The 9,065-nt window shown below is 34.6% G+C and overlaps 1 long non-coding RNA gene across 1 annotated transcript; it reads left to right on the top strand.

The window, feature by feature from the left end:
- The first annotated feature begins 3,414 nt into the window (after positions 1-3,414).
- Positions 3,415-5,129, top strand: LOC125782512 (uncharacterized). Its single transcript, XR_007425219.1, has 2 exons — positions 3,415-3,635; positions 4,937-5,129. It is a non-coding gene; the product is annotated as an uncharacterized LOC125782512 (long non-coding RNA).
- Positions 5,130-9,065: the final 3,936 nt, after the last annotated feature.

A 9,065-nucleotide genomic window follows, 5' to 3' on the forward strand; every position in this document is an offset into this window, starting at 1 on the left:
CAGAATTCAGCACAACACTGGTGCTGGTGCATGCATACCATTTATATTCTCAGCACTGCAGTGACAGTGACATAGTGTTTTTTTTTTCTTACACTTCAAAGATTTAAAGTGCCATTACTAGCCCCCTACAGTCTACTGCCTCCCCCCAAGGTTGGCCTACATACCTTTGAAGGGTGCCTCATAGCCAATTGGACCCACAGGTTTATACATTTAAACTGACGAAGCTTCAAAAAAAAAAAAAAAAAATATATATATATATATATATATATTTTTTTTTTTTTTTTTTTTGAAAATGAGAGGTGTAAAGGTGTGAAGAACCCAATTAAAGTTTGAAAACTTTTACATTAAAGGATTCTGTTAGATCCATAAGTTCAGAACAAGATCCCGGTTAGTAAGCTTTATATTTGTGAGTGTTAGATAAACAAGCATTAAGTTGCAGATTTCTTGCCAAGTTCCCTTTGGCTGCTGCTCTTCTTCTCTTCTGGGGAAAACAGAGATCCCTTCCAGGCAGAGATTTCTTTCTCACAGACTATTTTGACTTTGCCTTTTTTCCTGATGACTCATTTATTCTCACCAACCTCAACCTCAGCAGGCAGGTCTGCAGATAGGTCTGCACATTCTTAGATGTTACCCAGGGGTTGTTTGTGACATCCAGGATGAGATTCCTTTGTTCTCTGAAAGAATCCTGACAGGTCAGGTATTCCTGGGCAGAATCCTCTGCAGTCTTACGCTAAATGCTGAGATATGTGCAGGTTCTGAGCCTCTGGGTAGTAAGAATTTCTTTTAGAACACAAATACTGTATTAACATAAATAATATAATATAATAAGAAGTTTATAGTATTTATTATCTAGTAGCTGGTTTGGTTAGATAGTGCTTCATTAAAAGTTAAGTTAAAGTAGAAGTGCTGCTATTGGTGGAATATATCAAATTTGTTGCACACAAATCTCAAAATCTCACAAAACTGAAAGCTCCGCGTAGGTTCTAGCGGGAAACTCGAAATCACGCCACTTTTCTCAGCCAATCACCAACTCCCACCTGTCCTTAAAAGACCTCCCTCATACCTGTTCTCCCCTGCTTGCAGACGCTGACATACGTTTTCACCCTCCTCCTTTCCCACCGCCTCCAGTTCGGTCCCGCCGGTTGCCCAGGGGATAGGCTCCGCCCCCGCTGTACAAGTGCGGCAGGATCTGCGAGGTTCCAGACGCTGCGGACCTGGGCTTCGACGGGGCTTTCGCCAAAGACTCTATATACACTATTCACTATTACTAATTGTCATACATGTTTATTGGGATTAAATCTTTCTTGCTGCACTTTGTTTCTAGAGTTTTCCTGCTAGAACTTTAAAAGTAACTAAAAGTATCCTAGAGAAACATTCCTAAAATTTAGATTGAACATATTTTGTACATATGTTAAGATTAACAAGATAGGTCCCGTCCACTAGTGGCATTTTTTTGCCAAATACCCACAACCTCTCAGCCATGTACAAAGAACATAAGAAGAATTGAGAAAACAGTGTCACTACAGCAACAATCATACTGCTTTTGCATTATGGAGCTTCTAAACAAGGAATTACTACATGGAAACTCATGCGGATTTGTTAAGAATTTCTTGAATGGCTGACGTATAGGGTCAGGTAATAAATCTACAAATCTACAAAATACAGAAATGACGAGTGTAGTAGTTCCTGGTGGACGAGACGGCAGATTGCAGTGCAGTGCTGAGATGTGAGTATGAGCTTGGCAGATGAAAACAGCAGGTGAAAGTTTGCCTGAAAGAGGAATAAAGATTTCTCTGCTTTAGACATTAAGCTGACAGGAAGCAGGAGAGAAGAAGATTAAATACTAACACTGCCAGGAGGGGAGAGGTCGGCATTAGTCTAATATCAGCAGTATGCGAATAGGCACACACACACACACACACATATATTAATTTTATTTTAGGTTCTGATTAGCCCTGATGATTTCCTCCCAAACTCTTTGATGCGAAGCTGCAAACAGATCATCTTTTTTTAAACAGCCACTGCGTTTCATCCTTTTGATGCAGTCAATATTCTGTTTTTCTGAATATAACCTTGAAGAGTTTTGTTCCATCACGTTTTTTTATTTTTCGCAGCAGTTGGTCATAGTATTGTTTGGTTGCCCTGGAATTACATAAATGTTTATCTGGAGTGAGGAAAACTGGCCAAATGCTGCAGTTATTACTGAAATAAAGAAATTTGGCGGGTCAGCGCAGAGGCAACAAGACATGTCTCTGAGAGAGGTAACCATAGCAACAAGCTTCTAAAGATGAGGCTCGCAGCTGAAAATCTGTGTACTCTTAATGTGTATCATCATAAGACAGTACTCTACACATAAAATATACTGAGGAAAAACAACCTTCTGCAGATCTTCAGAGCATCCAAGACCAGACAAACTGCTACTGAATGTTTTCATAATTAATAGAGTGTGTGAGTGACTAGTTTAACCCTATTTAGCCTACTTTATATAATTACATATTTAAACATATAATTAAACATCTACGTTCTGTATATACAGATTCCACCTTATTTATTTTTTAAAATCAATAGAACTAACATGACAAAAACTTGTAAAATGTAAAAAATAGAAAAAAAGGTTCTCTTAAAATAAAAAAACTATATATATATAGTATACATATATGTATACATATATGTATACATACATATACAGAATATACATATACAGAGTATTCTTCAGAATACTTGAGAATTCAACATTTGATATTCTACTACTGTTAATGATAATAAAAATCATTTTCAAACCAATAATTAAACCTTATTTGTGGAACACTTTACATAGAGCTTGCAGGTGATTCATTTGAAAAATAATATCAAATAACAATCTTCATCATCCTAATCCTAAATTCTAGTTAAAATATCACTAAAAATATATTAAAAAATAGTTTATTTTGTATGTGTAAAATTATATATTTTGCTAAAAAGGCTAAGAAAACATACCTGCATGTTTGCTATTTCTTCAGTACACAGGTTTTAGGCAGTAAAGGTACTAGCATTACTGCTACTGTGTACTGACTGGTTGCTGACCTGAAGTTTGAGATACAGCCAGAGGCTTTCCCCTTCTATAATCTAGTTACTATAGAAGTTTTAATTCATTTACTCATGTTTTCTATATTTCAGCACCTGACGTTTCATTGTACTGCAAATTTACAATAAAGCTATCTAATCTACCTTTCTAATCTACTAATCGAGTTAAGAAGCATTTATGTTAACAATTAGGTTTCCAGTAATGAAACATTTGATATTGTTTTGATATTTCACGCTCCTAACTCACCTGCAGTAATTAGCAGGACTCCTGATGTCCAATCAGTGGCCAGCTTGAGAAATAGGGGGAGGAGATACTTCTTTAAATAGATCCAAGATGGCCACTAAGGAGGAAGTCTGCTGGTGTGGTGTGGTTTCTGTTTGTACCAGTTTAGGTACTTTATTTGCATGTTCTTTGCATGACTTTTTTGATGTTTTTGTTGGTTTGTATGGGTGTGGGTGTTTTACCCGTAGTTCTTCTCTTTGTTACACCTGGGATTCTAAACGGGTTAGAAAGGTGACGTTATGCATTCTACACCCTGTAGAACTCTAATCTGTTTGGAGTCTCAGAATGGGTAAGTTGGCCACCATCATGAGTTATGAATATTGGTTATGAAGCTTGGATTGGATTTGCTTTTTGTTGACCTTGTTTTAGCTATTAATACAGATTAGGGAATTTTTTTTGTTTGTTTTTTGTTTTTTTCCCCCTCTCTATCCCAGCATTACTAGGTGGGACTTGTATTTTTAACAGTTCTCAAGCAAAGAAACCCCTCTTATTGTTCCCTCCTTTTTTTTGTACTTGATTTAACTTGCTTTTATTAAAATGCTACATGTTAATGATCTTACAATCATGTCTCTATGCAAAGGGGATTTTTAATAAATACATTGAACAAAAGAGGTCCGAGTAGTTTCTGTCTAGTGTTCAATTATTGCACCAGTGTTATTTGAAGCCTTTGCTAATCCTATTGGTCCTAAACTTAAACAATAGTCCATGTAGTGCTGGGTCATATCATCTCAAATTGGCATAACTAATTGAACTTTTTACCTTTAACCGTAAATGAAAAATTTTAATAAATATGGTGTTTTTCTTTAGTAAAAGCTGCTGGGGTTGCTTGTGTTGGGTCAGTATTTTACTTCTCAATGTGTCTTTTGCATCTGAGTCTGAAGTCTCTTGACTATATGTGGCAGTATGTCTTTAAAACAAAAAGGACAATGCATGAGAAAGGAAGTATTAACAAAATTAATAAATGTAATATTTAAAATGTATTGAACAATTTAGGCAATGTTGTTGGATGTTCTAAATATAAATTTATTTAACCAGCTCTTGATCCTGGAAGATTTTTTTTTTTCATTATTTTTTTTTATATATTTATTTGACTGTTAGTTGCTCCACACACTAAAGCCAATGTAAGGTAAATATTTACTTTTAAATATTTAACTCCTACGTTTACTTGAATATGGAATTAAGTTTGATCCTTAACATATAGTAAGTGTGTTTAATACGATCTTTAATGCTGCATATATGCCACAAATATAGGTCACTATTCTGGTCACAAAAAATAACTCTTATAACTTTCATATTACTGGACTTTAACTCTCTTACTACTCCTGGAGAGCTCATTACCTGCAGACTTTGATTCCAGCTCTAATCCACCTCTCCTTATCCAGCTAATTACTGTTTTCAGAAGTCCTTGATTGGGTGACTGGAGTGTATTAAGCCTCACCCACACTACAGAATGTGTAAAATCCTAACTGATGAAAAATTAGACCCTACACTTAATGACAATTTTCTCCAAATTGTCTGTCTTTGATCCTGTTATTCATCAAAGTCTCTCATACTAGCTGATCTGCCCTGAATTCTACACCTCTCTTACAGATTATGCACACCAAGAGTCCAGCTGACTGCTCTGAACCTCAAAGCCTTACAGGAGTTTCTCAAGAACTGCTACAATACAGGAAAAAGTTTTAAAATATTTTACATTGAAAGTTTAAGTTTTGAAAGTGGAGTGTTCTTGAGGAGGATGGGGAAGAAAGTCAAAATCAAATAAATAAATATTCATTCTGAAAAATTAAAAGTGATCTGGAGTTTATTCTTCTGCTCATGTCATGGTTTTGTGAATTTTTGTGACTATAATCTGGGCAAACATGGTGATAATGGCGCTGATGCTAATGCACGAGCTGCTGCCAAAATAGAAAATATCAAACTTATCTGCTCATTCACACATTGCTAAACTAAAGGAAAGTGCTGATGAGCATTAATAAAATTGCCAGATCCATCTAGTCTGAAAGAAGATTGCACCACCATGCATTTTAAAAGTACTTGTCTTCATACTGGAGGCAATTACACATTATCAACAGAGCAGTCTTTAACTTAAAAAAAAATATGGAATGCTTTAATAAAGTCCTAAACTATTAATGATTCTAGGTACTTTTGTTAAAATAGGGTGGTAGTGGAAGGTTTTAAAGTACCGCTTTGGCTGGGTGCATAAAAAAGGCAAACATATAAAATTGCCTTAAATTTGATTTGAGATTATTTGATTTCACATGTTCACAAAGCACAAAGAAATGTTACACTGACACAGATCCACATATTGAGTCTAATTTCAGTTCTATAAAATGTATTTTGTATCAATTCTGCTGACTTTCAGATCAACTAAAATTGTTTTAAAAGTTTTCAATTACATATTTTGTATTAATCAAACTCAAGGATAATTTGGCATAATACAATATTTTTTTATTAATTTGAAGTACTATTACATATCAGTCCTAACATCAGTCATATATGTTTATAACAATGCACAAAACATAGTAACTTGCTCTTATAGCCTTCAACACTGAGACCAGGCAGTTAACTATCATAAAACACATAGTCAATCCCCAGAGAAGGCAGCCTGTAGATAATGACTACACACTGATGGTGAGTGAGAAATGGGGGGACACACCCAATATGCAAATAGCATGACCAACGTCAGATGAAAACCCCTGCAAAATAGCTCTGTGGACCCCATTCAACCAAAGAGTCAAAATAGGCATGTGCAAAGTAGTTGGCTTGGCCTCAATTAGGGTTTTATTATAGTTGATGCAATTAGTTTGCTGGGGGTTTTTTTGTTCAGCTTAAGGAGAACAATTTTAAGTTTTATTTTTTACAGGTAATTTTCCATTTTTTTATCTTTTTTTTTATTACTGAATGAGAAAAACATACATGGACTATATAGAGAGTATTAAGCTATTTCAGATTTCTTTCTGAAAATTTGCAACACTGTTAAAAATCTTAAAAAACAGAAGAATGTCTGGTAGCAAAAGTTGCCAAACAGTTACCATAAAATTACAGAAAATTACTGCACCTAATTTAACAATGACTTCCTGTAAAATTACAGCCTTTCCTTATATCTGTTCTCTGTAACTTTGCTGTCAAAGTATAGTAAATTATTATTTTTTTCTCTGTTAGTAAACATTCCAAAAATGTAAAAAAAACAATCAAATTCTGCATTAATACATTTGAAGCCTGTTATCTAAAAGTTGACATCCTTTAAATAACGGTAATAAATAAATTATGGTACTTGGTAGAATTATTCAAGCAATTTACATGATGAAAATGTCAAATTAGTTAGTAAGTGGCTTTATTCTATACATTTACATATAAATCACATCTTTTCTAAGTAATGTGTGTTTTTATCAACATATGCTATAGAATTAACCAAGAAAATACAGTAACAGACAGCATATTCTTTTTTTGATTAAAGTAGCTCTCTATTAATAAACTTCCTATTCACTAACAGCACTGTAAAAAGCCCAAAGAGTGAAATCACTTATATCCTCATAGCCTAGCTTTAACCCAGCCAGGTGGTTAAAACTGGTATGAAACTACATCATGCTAATCCCTCTAAACTGAACATCTAATTAACATAGCCACCCCCTATTTACAGAAAATGTAAAAAATGTAAAACTACTTTACTAGTCTGTATTTTTACACCAAAGACTGTGTTTATACATCAATGATTGTTTTTTAACACTGAAATTAACATTCAAAGCACTTGTGTACAGTTGAGTTAAAAAATTTAAATTTACAGATTTTGACTTTTGCAGAAGATTTATTGAAACAGATATTTTTATTTGATTTTAAAGTATATTCTCTTTTTACATAAAAGACAAAAAAAACGTTTTTTTTTCCTATGGTTGTTTTCATATAAAGCCACCCTGTCACGCCTCCTGATACTAATGACTGTGTGAGTGACAGACAAATAACAGAACAGAGCTCTTACTCTCCACATGAATGGATATTAGACCATCTCTGCATCTCTCTCTTTCTCTTTTAAATGACTATAAAATATATGACATTATTCTTGCCACGAGAGCCCCCTCGGCAGGTGGTACCTATTGTGTTCCCATTAACTCTCAGCTCTCAGCCACAGATGGCTCTGGTATCTCTGTGAAAGGAACCCAGTTCCCCATGGTAACATGAAACCTTATTAGACATTTTCACCAGTTAGAAAAGCCGCTCTAAACTCTATAACATCATGGAAGTGAAACTAATCTCCCCCTTGGCCATTTCCACCAATCACTTTAGCACAACGCACAGCTTTAAAGACAAAAGCCTGCCCTCAATTAGTCTTCCACTGCTTCTTGAAATGGTATTGATCAAGCCGTTGTCACTGTAGAAGCTCCAGCGTCCCACTGTCACTTCACAGATTGGCAAAGGAGCTCCAAAAGAGCAGATGAAAAGCATCCTGTATTTGCATAACAGAGATGGTTCTACCGAAAAAAAGAAAAAAAAAGAAAAACTACAGACGAAAGAGTTTTGCTCATCTTTGTAATAGATTAGTCCTGCGAACCTCTTTGGAATGTTTAATACTGACTCATCTAAAACAAACACAAAGCAGATTAAAGAGGTGTTTGCTGGAGAAATGCTATTCACAGCAGTGAACCCAACTATTATCTGATACAAAGGAGCCAAACAACCACCACTAAAATTCAGAGGAGCGTCCAGCTGTGAGAACTCAAACACTGTTAAAAAAAAAGAAGCGGTAGTAGGTTGAGAAAAACTAATGTGCATATAGCATCTAAGGTTGTATTCAATTAACCCATTAACATCATAACATATCTGATTTGTTCCTTCTTCCCTTTGGTCCATATATTCTCCTTTTTAAAGGTTTTCTAACTTTGGCAGTGAGAACATTGCCACACTAACTTTGTGATTCCATTAAATGAGAATTTATTAGGTTTATTAGCTTTTTTCTTATAATAAAGAAAATGGCAGCCACAAACATTCATCACCTCCAAGGTCTTCAAATCTATTTTTTAAATCTCTATGTTTCCCCATGTTTATTTTTTGAAATGTGCTCAACAATTCTTCTTCTAGATGATGTCTAATATGAGAGTACATATATAAATAATAAGATAAAATTTATCTCCAGTATAAGAACACTTGAAATCTAATACGCTGTAAATAACCTTACAAAAACATAATTGTAAAGAAAATGCCTTCTAATAGTTCTTTTTTCCAAGCTGCAATTGATAGATTTTCATACTTACTTTGATATAAGCCTTATAAGCCAACCATTTTCTTATTATCGATATAATATTGTAACTGTGAAACATGGTGGTGGAAGCATCATGCTGCTTCATGGTAGTAGTCCCTGAACGGCTTGTGAAGGTAGAGGGTGAAATAAATGCAGCAAAATATAGGAAAATCTTTGAGAACTTGGGGGACAATGCACTTTTCCAGCAAGAGAAAGATATGGTTTTAAGGGACAGTAAATGTTCTGGAGTCACCAGGTTTGAGGCCAGGCCTCAATTCAAAAGAGGACTTAGTCACTGGACTCAATGGTGATTCATTATACCAATGTGACCATAATTTGGGTATTATATTTTTATTTATATTTTAGAATCACGAAGGAAAGGTGATACCAAACATCTATAAAACATGTGTTCTACATATATTCTACATACAATAGTAAGCACAAAAATGTTGTGTGCCTTGTTATAACGGTGCATTTTTTTCACCC

The sequence above is a fragment of the Astyanax mexicanus genome, chromosome 17 (genome assembly GCF_023375975.1).
Source record: "Astyanax mexicanus isolate ESR-SI-001 chromosome 17, AstMex3_surface, whole genome shotgun sequence".
NCBI lineage: Eukaryota > Metazoa > Chordata > Actinopteri > Characiformes > Acestrorhamphidae > Astyanax > Astyanax mexicanus.